Below are 25,010 nucleotides of genomic sequence, written 5' to 3'. Positions count from 1 at the left end.
ATATTAGCATGAGTTATTTGACCATTTGCATTTATAGTACATATATATGATATTTTGATGAGTTATGTGACCATTTTCATTTATAGTTGACATATTTGATTTTTCGTGATTTATTTGACCATTTATATTTATAGTTAACATATACAATTTTTTCATGAGTTATGTGACCATGTTAATATGTAGTTAATATATTTGATATTCACATTTATAGAATATCTTTTACATAAATGTGGAAACATGTTTTTGTAATACCTCCTAGTTTTTTATTTAGATAATTCCTAATGTGAAATTTTTTTACATCTTCTATAAATGAATGAAAATATGTGTTACATAATTTCCTAGGTGTGTTGTAAAAGACTATAGCAAACATAAATGTAAATAGAAACAAATACATTTTTTTAAAGATAATTGTTAATGTGTAATAAATTTACATGTTCTATAAATTAATGAAAATACATCTTAAATCATTTTGTAGGTGTTTTGTAAAAGTGTATAAATATTGCAAAAACAAAAAGATATATAACTATTGAAAAATAATTTATGCATATATAAACTTGAAATAATGTTATGAATCATTAAACCTATCTATCAATCAGGAAGTTGTTGATACATATGGTCAGTATCCTCTTTATCTTTAATAATCTCTAACAACTTTTCATGCTCCTCAATATCTAACATCCACTTTGGCTTGTTACATCCTTTTTTTGGCATAATGTCAAACTGAATCTTTGTGGCTAAAACCAAGTGGTTGTAATGTAAAACTTTTGGCTAGACATGTATTCAATAAATTGAACACCATTATGGTCAATTTTCATTTGCTAATAATAGGTGCCTGTTGCCTGACTTTAAGTCATGCATTTTTTTTTGGCAATATTGGTCATATCAAGTCAGTCTACACAGTCTTGAGTCTAGGTCTAAGTCATCCTTAGGTAGGCTATCTTTATCGGGTTTCCTTGTCATTGCCTTTTCCTTCTCTAAGCCGGTTGAGTTGTTCTAGAGGTCTTTTTGTATTGGGTAGGTTATAGATCCCAACCCAGCTAAGATAATATGTTCCTATTGATGATCTTTTTCAGTAGAAGAATGATGATTGTGAATCATGATTTCCAAGCATTTGCAAGGAATCAAAGGAAAGTTTTCAGAATTGGCATTGTAACATTTAAAATTCCTCTCCTCATGATAATGTGTGCAGTTCCATTGATGAAACTTCTCTCATTCTTAAAAGGTACATTGGCTATAGAGAAGTAGAGGTTTAGCATCCACCAATGATGGAGGAATTTGAATTCATTTGGTGGAAATTTACATGCATTGTTGATACTTGGAAGAAGAAGGTGCAAACCAATCTCTTGGTTTAGTGCAGATGTTGTTTTAACTCTACAGGGAATTTCAACACCATTTGATAAGGATCAGGAAGAAAAAGTTGAAGTTGAGCAATCTGTTGTGGTTTACTTGCATTCTAATGTTTTGGAAGGTATTGTGCTGCTCTCTTAGCTGAGAGGTGGCAGACATCTTTAGATAACAAAATGGAGAAATAGATACAAATCAATTTGAGCATGCCTGATTCAAGAATGATGGAAACCTACTATATTCTCCTACAAGCTGTTTTATTCGAAAGATTTTTTTGGAATAATCAAGGATATTCCAAGTGCAACGACTCTTCTACCTATTGCATCAAAACTTTTGTCTGATGACTACATAAGTTACTATGTCCGTTTCTCGAAGGCTGTACCATGGACCGACGAAGAAGAAATGGAGGTGGTGAAATTGGTTCCATTCCTACACAAGGTGAAGCTACAGAGCTCCTTTCAAGAACCTCTCCTGTGAAAGGCAGTGCATTGGAGAATATGCTGAATGGCTCGATATTTACTACAACCCACAGCCATCTAAATGGTGCCACTATGAAGGCATTTGTGGCCAAATTATTGCCGGATTATTCATCTTGAGACGCTATTCATCTTGTTCTAGACAATGCATTTGCTACAAGTTTGAAAAGTGTGAAGGATTCCTTAGAGGAATTTTCTAGCCCCAATCTGAGAGGTGGTGAGCATGATGAGATTGAAGCTATGTAGTAGATGAACCTCCATACAACTATTCTTAATGGAAGGCAATGGTTTTAGCAAAGTTTAAAACACTTATGCATGGAAAGGTTACCCTGGTGGAAAACACACTCACATGTTCATTTTCTGCAAGGCAAAAAAGTTTGTTCATTTTCTGCTATAAAAAAGGTAATAACAAAATAAAGCAACCCGCATTAAGCCATTTAACTCAAATGCTCAGAGGGTGTAAATCGAAATGGAGAGAATTATCTACCTCTTGATTAGTTAATGGTGATGGTATGGGTAAGGCACGGAGGAAAAGACCAGGATCCAGAATGGAATGCAGTGCTATGAGCACCACAGACATGTTCAATCCGTCCAGTTCATGTGGGTTTCACAAAAAGAGTTGAAGTAGGTTATCAACAGTTAAAGGAAAAAATTATTAAGAAACCAGAAAATAGAGTAAGGGGTGCTCATAATCAGTGAAATTAGGCAAATGCCAATCCTTGATCTTATCAAAGCATGAATTAATGCTTATTGATTTTGAAAGACGGCAGGAGTTACAACTTTATTTGCCAATTTAAATGCCAGTGTCTGTTTGGACTGAAAATTATTTGAGAGAATGAAACAGTAATTGGCAACTTCCTCTGATGTCATTGAATGGGCTTTCTGGAAAGTGTCCAAAATTTGAAGACTTCAACTTGTCATCCTTACTGAGCACACTATATTGATATGGCATTTCTTGTAGATAAGAGATATTATAGATGCTGAAGACTTTCCATACAATTTTCAATCTCCTCTTCCAAAAGATACCAATATTAGTACATGGAGATATCATCAAATCAACACATTCTTTTATAAATTTGTATAAATATCCTTGTATTTTGGAGAATGTACAAAGGAAAATTTAAGACATCAGGTTGGCCCCTTGAACCAAATCAGAAATTGATGGTTTTGACAGTGAATTTAGTTCATGAACACTATCTTGAAGATGTGGCTTGCCTTGCCTTCTAGAGTTCAGGGTCGGTGAACACAACTGAGCAGTAGCCTTTGCTACATTTAAATTCCTGAAACTGGTTTCAGGATCAGGACCAATTTTAGGATTAGGATTTTGATTTACATGCCTTTTCTAGCATTTACATTTGGTTGATTTGGGGCCAAAATTTTGGGTATTCTAATCATGATTCATAGGGTCCCACATATTGGCTTACAAAAGAGTTCAAGAATATTAGTCTAACATTGAAGTTGAGAAAGATTAAATTTAAAAGATTTAGAAAAGACAAAAAGGAAATGGAGAATTAGAAAGAAGCGGTCATGAGATCAAAAGTCATCATTCGAAAACTGAAAGGTCACTAGAGGGATACCAAACAGTGGTTGAAGGAGATTATTTATTGCAAATCTTTTCCTAAGGCAGGGGTTCTTCTTTTGTTTCATACAGTCGGAGAGCCGGAGTAGAGGAGGGGGGCATTTTAGTTTAGATATTTCATTTCATTGCATATAGGGGGTTCAGCCTTTTTTGCATACAGTCAAAGAGCTAGAGTAGAGGGAGGATAAATTGTTGATGTAATAGACTTAATGTTGTAGAGTCAATGGAAGGGTATTTTATATCAATGATTTCCTATTCCATTTAGTTAGTTAATTGTTGCTTCTATGTTTCTTTCTTTAAAATTCAAATTACAAAAAGAAAGAAAAAATGTGTTTCATTCTTTCGTTATGAAGATATGAATTAAGTAAAGTAAGATGTGCTTTGGGATATTTAGTGAAGGATTCATTGGAAGTTTTTTATTATTTCATTTATATTTTCATTGATAGTTTCTATAGTTTAGTTGATGCTGAGTATATGGATTCATAAGATTTGTGAGTTCTATTGCTTGGTTTGTAGATCAGTAAGTATTTTCTTGCCTAAATTAAGTTTTGGTTAGACTTAATTTGGTTTTTCTCTCTTGCTCTTGGGTTAAGAGCATACCCCGCAGTAGGAATTAGACATAAAACATAATTCATTTAATATCATTTACGTAGCCTGGAGTTGTACCTGAATTCAGAGGGAAACTAGATATTCTTAGAAACGGTTTCCCAACTGTTGTGTAAAGTTGTTCTTCATTATAAGTTTGGGCACATAAAAAGAGGAAAAGATGAAGAACAATCTATTTACCAATAGATTTTTGGTGACTCTATTGGGGAGTTGGACAAGAAGATTAGTGCTAGAGATTGTTTTTTTAGTTTATTATTGTTATCTCTGCTTGATATAAGAGTTTTAAAGATTTGAAAGTTCTTATCGTTCAGGTTCTTAGCTCATGTTTTTGGTGACTAAGAGTAAGAATACTTTGGTTTTTCAAGATACAATATTCATTTTGTTTGCTACTCAGAGATTGGTGACTCCGTTGTAAAAAAGGTCATGCCTATTAGAATAGGTTTTTGGAGAACTTGCTGGAAAATTGGTTGCTCATGATCGAGGTAACATCATTATCTTTCAATAAATTTGATTCAGATTTCTGTCACTTTATTGCAATAAGACATGGCTACACCTTAGATGGTTGCTACTAGTCCACTTAATTTTGCAGCCTATCATCCTCTTCCTTCCAGTTTTAGAAAGCATATATGCAAGTTCTCAAGAGATGGAAGGATTACTACCGATGAACACATAAGAAAATTCTTCACAGCTATGAATATTTTAGGAATTAATCATGAAGATGTTGCAGTCTGATTATTTGTTGAGACTCTTATTGAGGTGGTTGCAGACTGGTTTTATCATTTGGCCAATGGATCCATCGCAAATTGGGATACCATGAGAGTAGCATTTGAAGATTATTTCAAGATTGTTGAAGATGAATATGATTTGATGACATAACTAGCATCAGCAAAGAAGTTATCTTCTACAAGTATGAGAGATTTTGTTGCTGACTTCAATAAGATCATTCATAGAATTCCAGCAGAAAATAGACCTACCGCACACAATTTGAAAACTTTCTTTATCAGTGCTATGTCTCCTGACATAGGCTTCAAATTGAGAAGATATAGACTTGCAGATTTGGAGGCAACTCAAAGAATTGTTGTAGAATTGGAAGATGACATGATCGCTGTAGGTATATGGAATCATGAAATTCATAACGAAGCCAACATCACTGAATCAACCTCACAGGAAGACTTGATTCAAAAATTGTCTAATGAATTGCTTGCCTTGAAAAGACAGCTCCCAAGCTCCAACAATTCACATCAAAGAAGTTTTTTAGAGCAAGCTAGTGAATGTAGTAATAAACCTGTGCACTTTGGAAATTTATTTTTAGAATATAAATCAGACTTGGATGCAAAGGATTCAGAAGTACAACTTTTAGTAGACAAAGGCATCTCCTACAGTGATAAAGAATTGGTGAGGATAGTAGATAAAGATTGTTCTTTCATACCTTCATTTTCTTTTGATTTAAAAAGTTTCAGATTCAAAGAAGACAAAACTAAACTATTGCATGAAGATCATCAGATAGTTAATGTATCTCTAGATCATGAAAATTTGAATTTCATTGAAGACTTTGGCAAAACTAATTTTCAAATTGCAAAATTTGATGATGAGCCTATTTTGGAATCTAGTTTTCTTGAAGAAAATGCAATGACTAATCCTCTTGATGAATGTTTTACCAAGTCTAAAAATATGGTTGAAGAGATTACAAGCAAAATTGAAAGAAAAATAGATGAGGATTATGCTTCCAATTGTTATCTTCCTAAAACTAATGAACTGGCTACATTATGTTTTAGTGGTCATCCTATTAAATTTGATAATGTAGATGTTGAAGAGGAAAAGATTTCAATGACTAGTGAAGTTTTAAAATGTCATGTAGAAGATAAAGAATTAGATGAAGATATTCATAATCTTGAAATAAAGAATGATCAATTCATGGTATCAGACACATATGGATCTTCTATAGTTAATTCAAATATTAAAGTTTTGAATTTAGAGGAACATTTTTCAGATTTAGCAGATGCTAGATATGAAGAGGATGTTTCAGTTATGATAAAGTCTACGGGTAATAAAGAATCATTCAATTTTAGCCCAGGCTCGAAATCTGAAGTTAATGATGCTTGCAACTATTTTGATGCTAGTATTCTTGGTCATTTTGCTGGAAATAGAGTAAATATGTGTGACTATTTTCTAGTAGCATATACTAAATCCGATGATTGTCTTTATCCTTCATAAAAGAAGTCAAAGCATGCGGAAAATGCGGATGCATTTTTCAGCTCTGATTTGAAATCAAAAGTTATTCTTGACAGTACTTTCAAAAGGTATGATGATATTTCTTTCCTAAAAGATTTTCAATATTCTAGTTTTGGTAATCCTGATTTGAAAGATGATATCTCTACTAAGGAAGATGATGGAACAAATAGAAATGATAACGCTGAAAAAGATGAAACAAATTCTATTCCAGTAATGCATCTAGAATATCTTGAATATTCTTTCCAATCACAGAATTGTGAGTATGCAAGAAAGGATGTACATGGAAACATAAATGAATCAGAGATCTATAATGAAGCATGGCTGTTTGGAAATGTCTTGTGGGTCATCATGTTGCAGATAGCTTTGGGGCTTAAGTTCAGTAGTGAAGGAGTGGCTAAAGGTTACCAATGTTGTTTCGAATTGATGGAGTATCTTCCTCTATTTAGAAGAGGTTCATATTTTTCTCTTCTTGTGAATGGCCACATTTGAGTCTCTCTTTACCTTTGGTTCTACTGGTGAGGTCTCCTCACCTTTTGTAAATAAATTTCTTTTTCAATTTTTGTGTGTCTAGTGTATCTTCTTCTTGCTTAGTCTATTGTGGTTGTTTTCTCTCACTTTGTTTCAGTCTGCCCTACTCTCCTCCGCCCTCCCTATATGCACTTTCTCATTGAACTTTGTTCTAGACTCCGTAACCCAATCCTTAAAGCACTTGCTTAACTAGAGATGCTGGATTCTCTATGCACCTTGCAGTACATATTTCCCATTCGAAGCCAACTATTGCCTGACTTTAAGTCATCCATTTTTTTTTGGCAATATTGGTCATATCAAGTCAGTCTAGTTAGTCTTGAGTCTAGGTCTAAGTCTTCCTTAGGTAGGCTATCTTTGCTAGGTTTCCTTGTCATTGTCTTTTCCTTCTCTAAGCTAGTTGAGTTGTTCTAGAGGTCGTTTTGTATCGGGTAGGTTATAGATCCCAACCAAGCTAAGATAATATGTTCCTATTGATGATCTTTTTTAGTAGAAGAATGATGATTGTGAATCATGATTTCCAAGCATTTGCAAGGAATCAAAGGAAATTTTTCACGTGACTAATGTAATGACAAAATTGGCATTGTAACATTTAAAAATCCTCTCCTCATGATAATGTGTGCAGTTCCATTGATGAAACTTCTCTCATTCTTAACAAGTACATTGGCTATAGAGAAGTAGAGATTTACCATCCACCAATAATGGAGGAATTTGAATTCATTTAGTGGAAATTTACATGCATTATTGATACTTGGAAGAAGAAGGCGCAAACCAATCTCTTGGTGCAGATGTTGTTTTAACTCTATAGGGAATTTCAACACCATTTGATAAGGATCATGAAGAAAAAGTGGAAGTTGAGCAATCTATTGTGGTTTACTTTCATTCTAATGTTTTGAAAGGTATTGTGCTGCTCTCTTAGCTAAGAGTTGGCAGACATCTTTAGATAACAAAATGGAGAAACCGATACAAATCAATTTGAGAGTGCCTGATTCAAGAATGATGGAAACCTACTATATTCTTATGTAAGCCATTTTATTCGAAAGATTTTTCTGGAATAATAAAGGATATTCCAAGTGCAATGACTCTTCTACCTATTGCATCAGAACTTTTGTCTGATGACTGAATAAGTTACTATATCCGTTTCTCGGAGGCTATGCCATGGACTAAAAAAGAAGAAATGGAGGTGGTGAAATTGGTTCCTTTCCTACAACAAGGTGAAGCTACAAAGCTCCTTGCAAGAACCTCTCTTGTGAAAGGCAATGCATTGGAGGATATGCTGAATGGCTCGATATTTACTGCAACCCACAGCCATCTAAATGGTGCCACTATGAAGGCATTTGTGGCCAAATTGTTTCGAGATTATTCATCTCGAGATGTTGTTCATCTTGTTCTAGACAATGCATTTGCTACAAGTTTGAAAAGTGTGAAGGATTCCTTAGAGGAATTTTCTAGCCCTAATCTAAAAGGTGGTGAACATGATGAGATTGAAGCTATGTAGTAGATGAACCTCCATACAACTGTTCTTAATGGAAGGCAATGGTTTTAGCAAAGTTTAAAACACTTATGCATGGAAAGGTTACCCTGGTGGAAAACACACTCACATGTTCATTTTCTACAAGGTGAAAAAGTTTGTTCATTTTTTGTCGGAGAAGAAAAATGTTCAATTTCGGCTATACAAAAGGCAATAACAAAATAAAGCAACCCGTATTAAGCCATTTAACTCAAATGCTCAAAGGGTGTAAATCGAAATGGAGAGAATTATTTGCCTCTTGATCAGTTAACAGTGATGATATGAGTAAGGCATGAAGGAAAAGAACAGGATCCAGAATGGAATGTAGTGCTACGAGCACCACAGACATGTCCAATCTATCCAGTTCATGTGGGTTTCACAAAAAGAGTTGAAGTAGGTTATCAACAGTTAAAGGAAAAATTTCTTAAGAATCCAAAAAATAAAGTAAGGGGTGCTCATAATCAGTCAAATTAGGCACATGCCAATCGTTGATCTTATCAACGCATGAATTATTGCTTACTGATTTTGAAAGACGACAGGAGTTAGAACTTTATTTGCCAATTTAAATGCCAGTGTCTGTTTCGAATGAAAACTCTTGGAGAGAATGAAAGAGTAATTGACAACTTCCTCTGAAGTCATTGAATGGGCTTTCTAGAAAGTGGCCAAAATTTGAAGACTTCAACTTGTCATTCTTACTGAGCACACCATATTGATATGGCATTTCTTGTAAATAAGAGATATTATAGATGTTGAAGCCTTTTCATACAATTTTCAATCTCCTGTTCCAAAAGATACCAAGATTAGTACATGAAGATATCATCAAATCGACACATTCTTTTATAACTTTGTACCAAATATCCTTGTATTTTGAAGAATGTATAGAGGCAAATTTAAGACTTTAGGTTGGCCCTTTGAACCAAATCAAAAATTGATGGTTCTGACAGTGAATTTAGTTCATGAACACTATCTTGAAGATGTGGGTTGCGTTGCCTTCCAGAGTTCAGGGTCGGTGGACACAACTCAGCAGTAGCCTTTGCTACATTTAAATTCCTGAAACTGGTTTCAGGATTAGGACCAAATTTAGGATTAGTATTTTGATTTACATGCCTTTTCTAGCATTTAAATTTGGTTGATTTGGGGCCAAAATTTTGGTTATTCTAATCGTGATTCATGGGGTCCCACATATTGGCTTGCAGAAGAGTTCAAGAATATTAGTCTAACATTGAAGTTGAGAAAGAATCAATATAAAAGATTTAGAAAGAGAATCTGAAAAGGAAAAAAGGAAATGGAGAATTAGAAAGAAGCGGTCATGAGATCAAAAGTCATCATGCAAAAACTAAAAGGTCACCAGAGGCAAACCAAACAGTGGCTAAAGGAGATTATGTATTGCAAATATTTTCCTAAGGAAGGGGTTCTTCTTTTGTTTCATACAGTCGGAGAGCTGGAGTAGAGGAGGGGGGCATTTTAGTTTAGATATTTCATTTCATTGCATATAGGGGGTTCAGCCTTTTTTGCGAACAGTCAGAGAGCTGGAGTAGAGGGGGGATAAATTGTTGATGTAATAGACTTAATGTTGTAGAGTCAATGGAAGGGTGTTTTATATCAATGATTTTTTGTTCCATTTAGTTAGTTAATTGTTGCTTCTATGTTTCTTTCTTTAAAATTTGAATTATAGAACGAAAGAAAAGATGTTTCATTCTTTCGTTATGAAGATATGAATTAACTAAAGTAAGATTTGCTTTGGGATATTCAGAGGAGGATTCATTGGAAGTTCTTGATTATTTCATTTACATTTTTGTTGATAGTTTCTGTAGTTTAGTTGATGCTGAGTATACGAATTCATAAGATTTGTGAGTTTTATTGCTTGGTTTGTAGATCAATAAGTATTTTCTTGCCTAAATTAAGTTCTAGTTAGACTTAATTTGGTTTTCCTCTCTTGCTCTTGGGTTAAGAGCATACCTCATAGTAGGAATCAGAGATAAAAAATAATTCATTAAATATCATTTACATAGGGAGCTATACCTCAATTCAGAGGGAAACTAGATATTCTTAGAAATGGTTTCACAACTGTTGTGTAAAGTTGTTCTTCATTATAAGTTTGGGTACATAAAAAGAAGAAAAGAAGAAGAACAATCTGTTTACCAACAGTGCCTAAAAAATACAATTTGTACTTCATTTAGTATTCTTAATAATATAGAAAGGAAATAATTATTTACAATTAATCTCTCACTGTCTAATTACTTGTATACATCTCATAAGAAGATGTTCTATACCTTCTATAACATCTGAACCAGTTGGATATGACTAGTTATCATCATCTGTACATGGTTTAGTCAACTTGATTTTTACTTTTGTGTATCTAAGTAAATAATAATCCACACCTTCCACATTTTGAGGATCTGCATACACAATAAAGATGTCACCTTCAAATGTATAAAAATAAAGGAAATTTTAAATAAATACATATGAGGACACATAAATATAAAAATGAAACGTGTTTGTAGAAACTCACATGGAACAACTAAATCATAAACATGTTCAGAATCAGCTAAATACATAGAATTATGAATGTTTATTTCATTGTCATCTTCTTCATAAGGGGTACTTTTGATTACATTTGTCAATGTCTATTTAAAGACATAGCCATTCACAATATTCTTGCATTGACCCAGTGCATTATTTTGAATGTAGACATTACAAAAACATGATTTTTCTCTTACTTGAATTATTAGAGATTTGTATTTTCCAGTAGTCACCAGTTTATGCAATCTTCTAATTCTAACAATGGGTTGACAATTGTAAGGATTTGATCGATCAATATCTGTAACACATCAAATTGTTAATTATCCATGCCAATAATCAAAATATTAAAGTAATCATGTCAAATAAAAATGGAAAGATTACCTTTCACTTCCCAAAAAAAAGCATTTATTATATGTTGTATCACGAGGAGAAAAACGAGATTTGCACCATTCAACAACTTGATTTTCTTTCTCTATCTTTGCACTTGTATAGGAAAGAAAATTGTATTAATTATAACAATATATAATAGAATCATCTAGCAGATGGTCATATAGGTCAAATTTGATTAGTACATAACAATATTATACCTGAGAGTTCATGTTGGCAAATTGCATGCATTACACATGCAAATTTCCATGACTACATTCATAAAAGTTTCAAAGAAACTTAACATTCCATCTTGCATGTGTTGTTGCAAGCCAATTCAATGCTTTAAAAAACTTAAATTTCCCTAGAAAAATATTTCTTTTTAAAAATGAGTAATCAAATCTATATATAATTAATTTTTTAGTTAATTAAATATGTGCATAAAATTTTTAAGTTTAACTTTCAAATACACATACCAGCACAACCTTTAGACCTAGTCCAATATTTCTAGAATCATTTATCCCATGATTCATGAGATCATCAAAGAATATTATAAAACAATGAGCTACATAGCTCCTATCATGAACTAAGATAAAAATAGGCCTCCTTGATGATAATGCATTCATTTGGATCAATACTTTCTACCCATCCACCTCAAATTGTACATGTCTATAGAAAACATGTATAAAAATTGTAATTTGACCTGAGTGATAATATTTAGCTTGAATTTCAGATTGAGGAGAAAAAGTATTGTTTTTAGAGAAGTCTACAATTGATAGAATGTATCCTAGTGGAAAACAATTTTTGAATCTTGAAACTATTTCTCTTGTGAGTTTGCACCATGACAATGCTGGATGTGTGGATATATCATAGTTCTAAATTTATCCATAAACTTTCCATATGGAAAATTGCTCTCCTTCAAATCTTTTTTTCTTCTTTTCTCCATTCTTTGTTCGATATATCTCATACTCAAATCTATTCCACACAACTTGTTTTTAAACATCAATATTATCCATTTCATATGGAAATTTTTACAACCCTCCACAATTTGTACATTTATTTTTTATGCATTATCACATAACAAAGACTTGAAAAATTGTGTTGTGCTTCTAGGAATTATCATATTAGGCTTAAGTGTTTCCATAGCTTTTCTAAAAGAATGCAAATAAAGATGGAACTCAACATGATTTTGACAACAACAAGTTTCACATACCTTATTTATGCAAAGAAAATTTGGATTCAACCTCTCAAACATTCTTTGGTAAATTTTCACATTTGAAAATTATTTTTTGAAAGATTCAAATAATTAACTTTGTGTTGTGTCTACAAAGTGTTTTGGATGTTCTATTTTCATATATGTCTCTTCATCTTTGATTTGTATAGTGTCTAGATTCTATTGGAAGAAACACATGACTAGCTGGTCCAATATTCAACAACCTATCTTCTAACATCTTTAGAAATTCTAGCTTTTTGAGGAAGTCGACAAATATTAAACCAATTCTTTTTAATGTTCTCATCAAGAAAATTTCTCTTTTTTATCTATCTTTGAATAGTTCTTCTAGGTACATTGAGCATTTCAAAAATTGCTCAAACTCAATTTTTTTGTGACAGATCCTTTTTTGTAATCATAGTCATCAATGCTCTCTATGCAACACTTAAATCAAGTACTCAACTTGTGTTATCAATAGTATTTAATGCATTTTTGAAATTCTGAACTATTGTTGCCTTCACATTATCTTCTGAACTTTTCTTATTATTCACACCTAACAACTCTACGACATGACTTATTTCTCTTTTCCTAAATAATTTGATAAATAATTGTGCTTTGCCAATGAGAGATTTATTTCAAAAAATTCCTTGTACATGTTTTTTTAGATGTAGCTTAATTGTACTTTCAAACATCATGTGTTTAGATGATTCAATTTCTCTAAAATGACAGTCTTCATTCATCTCCACCAAATTTTCCAATTATAAACCATATTTTGCAAATGTCCTACTACTTCCTAGAACTTCAAGAGGATATTATTCAACTTCAATCAATGAATCTTCAATTGGTGGCTCTATATTTACATTTTTTCCATCCTTTTCTTCTAGTCATCTTTGACTTGATCATATCTTTTTGCTCTTTTCACTTTATTCCTCATAGCACAAAAATCTGAATAGAGAGCTTGATATCAACTGTATACAAAAGAATTCCAAATTCAATCACATAAATACTAGTAGATCATAGAAAATTTAGAAAAAATAATTCAACTTTAGATGCTTATTATATTTGACTGTCTATAAAACTACAAAAGCTTAAGACAAGTAGTTGCATTAAAGCAGTGCTAAATTTATATAAAATAATTTATTAAATATATTAAATAAATTAAATAAATTAAATAATTAAACTATTTAATAATTTTAATAGTTTTCATAATATTTTAAAACACCTAAATTCATTCTAATAATTTATTTAAATTAAATTAATTAATAAATTTTAAATAAATAATCAATTTAATTAATCAATTTCAATTAAAAAATAAATTTTTAATTCTAATTTCCAAATATTTGTCTAGTAAAATTTCATGCAAAACTTAACCTTTTTAGTACTACAAATGCAAGTAGAAATTAAATATAATAATTAAAAATATAAAACTTTATCTTTTAAATTAAAAAAACTATTTTATTGAATTAAATATAACAATTTAAAAATAAAACTTTATCTTTAAAATAAAAAACCTATTATATTGAATTAAATATAAATATTTAAAACTAAAACATTACCTTTAAATTAAGAAAACCTATTTAATTAAAAAATAAAACTTTACTTTTAAAATTAAAAACCTATTTTATTGTTTAAAGCAGATAAATATTTTAAGCTTGTATATGTGACCTTGTGTGGACCCCTTTTGGGTCATACTGATCTGCCTGGATTCGGTCCGACCAAATTAGATTCGATCATAACACTCTATGTGTCATCCGATGTGGCACTTTCTTTCATGTTGTTTGCAATTCTAAAGAACTTAACACTTCATAGTTCACTGAAAGCTATTAAAAACATACTATTTTTATCTTTTAAAATTAAAAAAATAACATACATAAAATTTATCCTTTTATACACATTTCATCATTTTATGCCAACATAAAATTAAAAAACAGATATATGAATTTTACGTTAATCAAGTTTAACACTCTTTTTGATGTTAGCATCTTCCTTTGTAAAAAAGTGACACATGTTTGTACTTTTACCCTATTGTTATTGATATCAAGCAATTTGATAATGTGTTTAACAGATTACCACATACTTATCAAAGAAATGAGTGACTTTTATAATGAGTTAAGTGTTTCTATAATACATGAATGTGAAGTGATTTTCATATATAGTTTTGATTAAAGAAAGTAGCAAGAGGGTGTCAACTTGTGGACCAAACATCATGCACTCGACATTGTTAAATACTATTTCAATAGCTCCTAGTGCCAAAGGAGCAAAAATAAAAATTAAAATCTACCTCTATCATTAAAAAATGTCTAAATGTGGCAAACCCACTAAATATGGTGCATGTTTGTAAAGATCAACATGAGACAAGCCCCATACTAGCTACATTTTTTAAGCCAAAAACTCAACAAAAGGAACCTAGTGGACTCTTTAAAACTAGCACCAACCATTCAGTCACATGAAGAAAATGTTGAACCTATGGCAAGACATATTGTCAATTAGTAACAAATCACTTAAGCTATATAGGAAGGTCAGCTAATACTGCAACTGAGCTTTCAATAAGGGATCAAATTTTAGTGTAGGCTGAGTAGATGAAAGTATGCTATGTTAACTGAGTTCACAGAATGACCCAAGCTATTCAATATTTTTAGTGGAAACAAGTTTCGTGTGTGAACCCAGTTCACAAAGTTAACCAAGCTCTTTGTGTTAACTAAGCTAGCTATATCACCCGAGCTCCATAATCTTACCCAAGCATCCAGTACTAACCAAGGTTCAACATCACCCAAGCTCTCTTTATTTCCCCGAGTGATAGTAGAAGATCCAATGCACTGTATTGCCCGAGCATCAGTACTTAAGCTGACCGAAAGGAAAAGTTGGTTTATATGAAGATATATATTATGGGAGCCAACTTAATATAAAGTTATTGCTTGGAAGATATATAAGAAAAGTCAAATTCATCTATTTAAGTGTGGAAGAAGTATAATTGCATAAGAGAAGAAGGTATATGTTTATCTTGGAGACAAGAAGTGAATATGGAGTAGAATGTGTAATCAGGCTACAAGGCAGTATACAGAGAAAAGAAGAGACTCATCCATCACAGTTAGGTGATCAGATTATTAAAATAATCTTATTTATAAAATCAAGTTTTGTGACAAATATCATCTTGTTGATTTATCCTACAAGGTGCATCAGTCAAATCCTTTAACAAGTGGACCTAAGAGTCTTATTCTAAGTCTCCTAATAGAGCATATACTTCATTGTATTATAAAATCCTTTTGCAAGGTAGAACTACTAGTCCTTCATATTCATAATAGAGTAGATCACTAGAAGTGATCAATTGTAAGCCTCAACAGGCCAACTTCATTATTGGAGTAGTCAATCTTGTGGGTGTCATCCCCACCCCAATTTTACCTTCTACTTGGAGGGTTTCTAGGTTACCATATCTTGTGTCAAAGTGTTATGGTGTCGATTTATTTATTACTTTATTTTTATGCATGTAAGTAGATTAGATAATCTATGTAGCAGAAGTTTTATTGGTTCCTGATTCACCCCTACCCCTCTCAGTTAATTTCTTATCATTCCATTTCCAATAGAAAATAACCAAGGATGAGGAGATAAGAACATCCTGAATAAATTTAATACTCAACCCTATGAAATGTATAACCTATTAAGCTTTTAGTATTATAAAAAAAGGTCCATAAGCAACAAGACCACCAGTTTAGGTCATAATTTACAAAAATATTCGACCCCTTACTAGAGTTCCTTCCAACGTCAATAGAAGAAAGGGAAGAAAAGATCACAACACCATTATTGGGGAAGATAGACTTCCAAGAATTCATGCTGTCACAAATGGTAGCTTACCTACCTTCCCCTTTAATATAGCTTACATCAACCAACAAAATGATAAGATTGAAATCCACCTATATAGTAGCCAACATCCCCACCAAAAAGGTCCTTAAAGAAGAAAATAACTAACTCGAAGTCCATCACCTTGAGGGGCTCAAAAACTCACTTGGCTACTCCTCCATATCACACCACCGAAAGAAAAGATTCATCAACACATCCAATCATATGGGACCTTATACAAAAAAAAAATAAAGGCATCAACATTACATCTAGTCTGATAAAACTTATCTTAAGATATATTCTTCACCTCAATAGGGGTAAGCTTTACCTCCATAAAAGATACACAAGAGGGCTCACAACCTTGAACTACATAGGTCTAAAAGAGTAAGGGGAAAAGTGGAGCCCTTGAATCAAGTAAAAATAAACACACCCTAGCAAAGGAGCACCAAAAAATTAATGTAATAGTAAATAGGACCAAAGAAAAAACATTGACATCTAAAACCCATAGGAGAAGAAGCTCCTACATCAATAGAGGGTAAAATCACTACCATTCAACTTTCCTTAAGAATAGTAGCTCCTATAACACTAGGGGGTAAATTCACCCCATATAAGAGCCCCTCAAATAAGAAAATGGGCCTCCAATATCCATGAGAAAAAAATGAAAGAGAATTCTATCATTGAATGTTAGAAAAGTAAAGAAAACCTCCACCCAAAAAAACAAAACCCTCATAGGTTTGTTTTGAGGTATAGGAACAAAATAACCCACAAAAAATGGGTTCAAAATTAACAACAAAATCATAAGTAGGGAAAACCACCTCAATCATTAGTAGAGACATTCACTACCTTGTTGCTAGACAAAAGATCAAAGGGTAACCTCCCTAAGTGAAATCACCCAAAATATTTAACAAAGATCTACCTAAGTCAAGGGGAATAAAGCCCACAATAACCACTAATCCAAGCCAAATAGAAACATGGACATAGAATAGCTTTAGAAAAGACAAAGATCTCCCAATCCTCCTCTCAATTAGGGAAGTCACCAAAGCACAAAGCCCTAGCACAACTCTTCCCAACATAGACTAAGTCAAAAACTTCAACAGAGATCTATACATAATAGGCCTACCTAGTATAGCCATTGTCCAAGTTATTGATATAGATCTTGCCACTATTAATATTTCTAGAACAATCAAAGACCCTTAAAGGGAGATGTAGACATTCTGGATTATCGTTATCATATTTATTATCCCCCCTTGGTGACCATCACTTCAAGATAAAACCCTAGGACCAATTATAATGTGTCTAAATGTTTTTGAAATTAAGAAGTAGCCAAAATGGGGGCTTATGCATAATAGAGAAAAAAAATATCCAAAGATCAATTGGAAGTTGTTGTCATGAAATTACCCAACCCCCTTTTTGAATTTCAAAAACTCTCCCATAAACATACTAGTAAAGTAAGTACTACTAAAAATATTGAAAGAATTAATAATATACATAAACTTGGCCATTGGATACAAATCAACCATAATACCTATCTAGCATAAAAAACCTAAGGGGAGGTGAAGGCTCAGAATGAAAATAACTAACATAAGAAAAATAAATAAATATGAAAATTACTAAGATGAAGTGACCAATCATTGGTTCCTTGGGTTCTTCACTAGCAATCAAAGCCAATCATTAGCCAGGAAGCCATATGGAGAGAGAATAGTTTCAACCTTCTTGTCATTGGTTGCACATCCTTGTTAGTCTAAATGAGGTAGAACACAGTGGCTACCAATTGCATAACATACACCAAGAAGTTAGCAACCCTGTCAAACTTATCCTCTAATTGTATGTTCATTTTGATCTGATCAACAATTGACATTTCAAACTTCTCCAACTCTATTTTTTTCTATATTTTGTCATCCATTTCCATTGTGGCATCTTTTTATTGAGTGTGCTCTCCCCCAAGTACCTTACACTTTTCTTCTACATCTCCCGTGGTGACCTCTACTTGGGTGTGGCAGCCAAAGTTATCCATTCTAAACCAGTGAAGTGACCATCCCCTATTCCTCAACATTCTCATATTTTCCAAAATCAGGGGTAATAGAATATGTTTTTAATGTATCAAAACCCTTAGAGGAAAAAGGATTATTCTTACCCTCCTCCATTACATCCTCATTCATATCCTTTCCCTTAGCTTCTTCCTCTTCCTTTTCACCATAATTCTTACAAGTGGCCCTCTTTTTAGGTCTAGGGATATACATTTTTTTTGAAATCAGCCATTTTAAACATGCTAAAAGTGGTTAGGTTTTTTTAATTTATCTCTCAACCTCTTCCTTGACCAATTGATGCCCTTCATAGAGATGGTGCTAGTATGTCCTACATCCAGGATTAAAAATTTTACCTTCTTAATTTTCTTAGGAAATGCACTGAGCTCCTCATCAAAGTTGGGTTTGGTAGGGGGAGAGGAACTTTGACCATTGATTTTCAGGGGTGAAAGCTTAAGGCTCAAAATTTGAGTGTGAATGCCTTTGTAAAATATAAAAAGATAAAAATTAAGGGTTGATCATAAACGAAGTAATTTTTTCCCTCTTCACATTTCTTCCTATTATTCCACACACAATCCTCTACAGAGTGTAACATGAGAAAATGGAAGGAAATAAAAATATTTCTTCTAGACATTATTCAAAATAGGGAAGTGATAGTGATAAAAAACCTTGACCCTATCCTCCAAGCTAACATATTGCAATATGACATAGGAGACCATATCCCATCATTTGAGAAGCTTATCCCATGTAAAACCACTACAAAAGCTGATAGGGGCTTTATCGAAGTGAAAGGAATTTGTGAGGCTCATCTTGTCCATCACTAGAGCTTGATTCTTCCATGTTTTTCCTTCAATTAACACTCTAGTTTTGTTAGATATCAGCTCTTCTATAACCTCAAAGGAAATCTCGTTGACTGTAACCCAATGCTTCTTCAATGAGTTGATGAGCTGCTAGTTGATCATCTCATCATGGCCCTTGATTCTTTCCATGAAGGGGATGAAAACACCTTAATCAAAAAGAAACCATATCACTTTGTCTTCCCTACCATCTCTCTCAGTTACCGATGGTTAAATTATCATATTTTCTCCCTCCATATGTTCATCATCATCAAGGTCCATAATGAGATCTTATTCCCCTTCCTTAAGTTTATTTGTCATATCCTTCACCTAGTTGAATAAAATATTGAGAAAAATTAGAGTTGGATCCTTGCATACCAAGTAATGACATTTCAAATTATGAGAGCCCCAAGTGAATCAAGGAAATTTAATTAATACAACATTTTATGTTATGATAATAATTGTTCTTAATTTGCCAGATCATACCATAGTTGTGATTTCCTTTTTTAAACCCAGTCTTGAGATTTGGAGATCCATCTTGGATGATTTAAAATATCATTCCAAGTATTATGTTGAATATCAATAGTCCAATTATCCATCACAAGTAATGATTGCTAACTTTTCACTCAAGGTAGTGTTATAATTGTTTAATAACATCAAGGCCTCCTCCAAATTTATCACCATCATGATGTATCCTACTAAACAAGGAAGAAAGTTGGTGGTCATGTTAATAGCCATCACTATACCCATTATGATAAAAGAATCCCTATTATACATATAGTTGTACTCGATCATTAAAGGACCTCTTTATGAATGAGTGATTTGATCAATGCTAGAAGATATTGCTCATTCTACTAAAATTGAGAATTGATGAATTCATGTCTATATCTTGCTAAGCTATCCACCACATGGTTTCCTTCTGTAAAGAAATGTAGTATGCTAGAGTAATTAAAAAAAATTAGGATACATTGGACATCCTAGATAATCGATGTGGCATTCCAGCTCATTTTGATATGGCTTCCATATTCAATGTTCCATCTTTTCCCCCCTCTTAAGTATTTTCTTATCTTGATGATGTTAGTACATATCCTTGAACCCACTAATAAACCTTCCCCTAAGAGATCCCAGGTGAAATTTTGGGAGTTCAAGTACTTAGAACTCATAATGTGATACCAAGGGGCTAAGCTCAAGGCCAACCTCCAACCAAATTTCATCATAAGGGCTTTGTAAAGATCTCTACTTCTTCTAAGATTTAGACATCCTTGTTATTTTCATTTGCACACTTTGTCCCAACTAACCAGGATAATACTTTTTCTTTTCCTTTGTTCCCTTCCATAAGAAATTTGTTTTATTTTCTCAATAACATCTTGGAACTTCCTAGATATCTTAAATAAAGATAAAAAGTAGGTAGGAGTTGCTTGTAAAGAGGACAATGGTAAATGTAGTTTAGTAGTATTACTTAGTACCTTCCCTTTGCAATGTGTCAATTGCCTATGGATCCTTTCCACTAAATTATTCTAGAATTGTAGGGTCATTTCTTTGACTGTGAGGGGAAGGTCCATGTAAGTATCATGGAGGTTCACAAGCTAGCATTGTAACTCCCTAGTTATTCTTTATTAAAGATCCATCATAGTACTATAGAAGTATAATTTTGTATAACATTAATCGATATGTTGCTCCAACACTTGGTCATACCCATTTGGAGTCTTTTTCTAGGCCCTATCCTCCCTAACGGAAAACATTTCATAAAGAAAGGTGTCTCAAAAAATTATGTCCCCATAATTTCACACTAAGACACTAAGGAAAATAGGTTCCTACCAAGAATCTCAGAAACCTTTATGAGCAAGTATGGCAACAATGGAGCTCCTTGTCTAATCCCTAGCTCCTCTAGGAAAAAAGGCCTTGAGGAACCATTGACTACAACAAAGAACTCAATAGTGCCTGACATTTGTCAATTCAAAGAGATAAAATGATCCCAAAATTTAAATTTCCTAAGAATTTTAATTAGGAATTCCCTTCTTACCTTGTCATAGGCTTAGAAATATCAACCTTCAAGGTCATTATAGGATTACCACTCCTTTCTATAGAGTTCCAAACCTCATGGGAAGTGATCAAAGCATCTAGGATATCCTTCCTTGGAACAAATACATTCTAAGTAGAGCTAATAGTTGTATTTAGAATTAGTTTCATTCTAGGGACCATCAGTTTGGAAAATATCTTATAAATAGTATTACAGAGGATTATCAATTTGAAGTCTTATAGTTGAGTGTGGTCATTGATTTTAGGAACGAAGACTATAAAAGTCTCATTTAGGTCTCACATAATTTTACCAGTCTTGACGAAGTCCTTGACCATAGGGACAAGATCACACTGCTAATCTCAAATTGGATTTTGGCAAGTGAGTGTCTATACACTTAAGTCATTTACTTAGTTCATGCTGAACAAGTAACATATTTCAAGCACAACATATAAGTTAGAGCATGCCAAGTAAATAGTGAGTGACAAATCACTCATGTCCCGAGTATATAGTATGTACTGAGTGATTTAGGAGACAAGCAAGCAGTGCATATCAGCTCGTTCAGATGCAGAGTGACAATATTGAAGTCATAGTTAGTGCTAAGCATAGGGAATTCAAATGCAAAGTAACATAGTTTTTAATAGTTTTTTGTAGTGGTGCACACTACTATGTAAACCATTTTGGGGTGACATAAGGATTGAATTATGATATTTTTGTGATAAGGACAAATCTTAAGTGAGAATCCCAATATATTACAAGCATCCAATTAGGTAAAGGGAAGTTTTAAGTATAAATATGGATGAATCTCCATCGTTGATTCATACCTAACCCTAAGTCACCTAGGTCTTCTTAAGGAGAAAAAACCCTAAACTTCTTATGAATTAAAATGGAATGAGTGAATGATCAAGGATAGCTTTACATGCATAAACTAGGACATTCATGGTGACCAAGGAATTATAATCAAAATTGCATTGCAAAATTAGTTAAAGGAGAATAGTGGAAGGAAAAAATAAACAATAGAGAGACATTTGATCGAGAAGGATTAAGTACAAAACAATATAGAGGTGATCTCTCATCAAGCAATAGAGTGCTAATCGTAGGATCATTTTTATGACATTCTAACATGTGAATCAATTAAATCTCTTAACAGAGTAGTCTTAATAGGCTATATTGAAATCCTCTAACAAGGTGCTTACTTAATTGTGACTTGAAGTCCTTTAACTAGGCACACTTATAATAGGGTGTTGAAATCCATTAATAGGGTAAGACCTAATAATCTTTGTAAGCTTTTAATAAGGTAGACCTTTCACAAGGCAGATCATGTTTCACGATCAAATATTGTATCCTTCATTAGATACACTTTATTACTATAGTAGTGAAGATTTTTGGGTGTCATCCCCAGCCCAGTTTTACCTTCTCATTAGAGAGTTTCTGGGTAATCATATCTTGTTTCATGTATATGTGAATGTTTACTTGATTACATAATTTAGATGTATATGCTTTACATAGCATTTTAGTTTACTTATTGAATATGTGAGATGGATGTGTGGTGAATGTTTTATGGGTTAAAGTTTAAAGCACCAATTTACCCCCCTCTTAGAGTTTACTTTTCCTATTGTAATTCCAACAATTAGTATCAGACTGATGTTCTCTAAAAGTGAAGCTTTGCAACTTTGAGGAAAGATCTTGGAAATGAAAGTCTACAAGTTTGGAAAGATCATTGAGAACCAAGGGATTGAAATACAACTCATTCTATATCAATTTGATGAAGTAAGAGAAGATCTAAAGAAATCATTGAGAAGAAGGAAAGAAATTGCTATTGAGGAGAATGACACACAATACTAAGTGATGGAAATTACTAAGATATTTGTAAATGGAAACTCCAATGAATTTGATGTAGTAGTTGTAGATCTAATGGAAAAGAACAAAACCCTAGCTGAAGAGAGAGCAAGAATCACAAGCCATATTACTATGTGAGGTGACCAAGAAGAAAAAGAAAGCTATAGAAGAAAAAGTCATGATAGAAGATGAAAAAAGAGTTCTGACCAATAGATTGGAAGAGAAATAATCAAAAGTAAATACGATTGCTCACATGCAATTCGAAACAATGAATCAAGTCATAATTGCTAATCATAAAATAAATAGTAAAGATATTGAGATAACAACACTAAAGTTATAGAATTAATAGTTGAGCAATGATTTGAAAAGGGAAAATTAGTTTGCTAAAAGTTTCAATAAACCTAATGAAGCTATCAAGTTCTTTAAGCAATTGGCGAGATCTCATAGATCTAACAATGATACATCTAGACTACGATACACAAGTATCGAAGTAGGAGAATCATCCAAAAGTGTTGAAGAGAGAAGTAACAAAGGTAAGTACTTGAAACCTACTTGTCATAATTGTGGTAAGAAAGGATATACTACTAATCTGTGTAGGAGAAAGACTGTAAAAAATAATGTTAAGCAGAAGAGAATGGGTCACTACCATAAGTTCAAAAAAAAAAAAGGCCATTAGGCACCTAAATGTAGAACCTAGATCATGAAAACTCAAAGATTTGAAGGATATTTTTCTAATTATTAGAATTATGGACATAGAGCTTCTAAGTGTAGATCCAAACCCAAGTGTTCATCAAACAAGCAGACAAAGGTAAAGAACAATGACAACTCATCTAATTGGGATTATAATACAAGGTATAGCTATCACTACTATCAAGAGTACATGGACATGTTCCTGAGAACTATATTAGAACACACTTCAAAAGTGATCACGAAAGGTGGTTTAGTCAAACCACATGTTTTAGCTATTTGAAGACTAGTCACATCAGTTGATATTGTCCAACAAGGTCAAAGGCACAAATTTTTGAGTTTAACAAAGGAAAAGGAAAGATAGATATTGAAAACTTTAGAGATGATATGAACAATACATGGAAGAGAAATGAGGATTGCAACACATCAAGTGCAAATAGGATCACTTGACCCAATGAGTCAGGTCATCACACCTCATTAAACTAAGTACTTAAGAGGTATGAGGGAATGATATTTAAAAGATATATCATACATTAGTTCCAAGGGTTTAGTTCTAAAAAGATTACATATGCATGAATAAATATGAAAAGTGTTATTAGAAATCAAGGAAAAATATTTAAAGTTTTGTCAACTTTTTCATGTTACTATGAGGCATGAAAAGTCTCTTACGGTTGCCAAGTAGAATGTTAGTGGATGTAGAGCTAATGAAATTGGTTAGTTGAGAGTGAGCTCATAATGGTTTTCGGGTGAATGAAAAGACATGTGGATACCAAGTGTTCTAGAAATCAATTGATGTTGAGCCTATAGCTATGTAAGCACTTAGCATTAATTGCAGTATTTTAAGGGCTATTTGATCAATTTTTGCTCATTTAACATCAAATTCAATGAAGAACATGAAGAGATAAAGGCAATTTGGAGAATTTCATCTCAGTGTTTTCAAAAGATTTGAAAGGATTCTCAACACCATTTCATTAGGATTTGTAAGGTATTTATCATGTGTCGAGTTATGCAGTTTCAAATTCCACAAACCCTTGATATATGTAATGGTGTCTAGTTCTTCTAAAGAAAAAGGTGTAGAGGTAAAAGAGGTTTTAAATGTTCAATTAATTATAAATGAGATCAAGAAACCTATTTTCAAGGCTATTCTAGATATAACATATAAGTAGAATCCCTTTGGTGTGTTGTCTATGATACCACTATGAGTCTTAATGATTCAAAATGTCAAGAATTGTTACACTTGCAAGATTGGAAGCATAGGTAACATGGAAATAAAAGAAGAATATGGAAGAATATGTGAAAATGGAGCATTGAAGGAAGGATACAATATTATAAAAAAGAAAGGGTTAACTCGTGCCCTAGATTTTCCAAATGTCTTAATAATTGAATGGATTAGGATTATCTT

At 32.7% G+C, this 25,010-nt stretch overlaps 2 pseudogenes; both read left to right on the top strand.

The window, feature by feature from the left end:
- Nucleotides 1-1,179: 1,179 nt before the first annotated feature.
- On the top strand, nt 1,180-2,114 carry LOC149544504 (BTB/POZ domain-containing protein At3g05675-like; annotated as a pseudogene).
- Nucleotides 2,115-2,332: 218 nt separating this feature from the next.
- Nucleotides 2,333-8,308, top strand: LOC149544503 (uncharacterized; annotated as a pseudogene).
- The last annotated feature ends 16,702 nt before the right edge of the window (nt 8,309-25,010 follow it).

This window comes from Cupressus sempervirens, chromosome 8 (assembly GCF_028749045.1).
Source record: "Cupressus sempervirens isolate cs-2001-9-10 chromosome 8, ASM2874904v1, whole genome shotgun sequence".
Classification (NCBI taxonomy): Eukaryota; Viridiplantae; Streptophyta; class Pinopsida; order Cupressales; family Cupressaceae; genus Cupressus; species Cupressus sempervirens.
The sequence above is the reverse complement of the archived record's forward strand: the minus strand, read 5'-3'. Positions and strand labels throughout refer to the sequence as shown.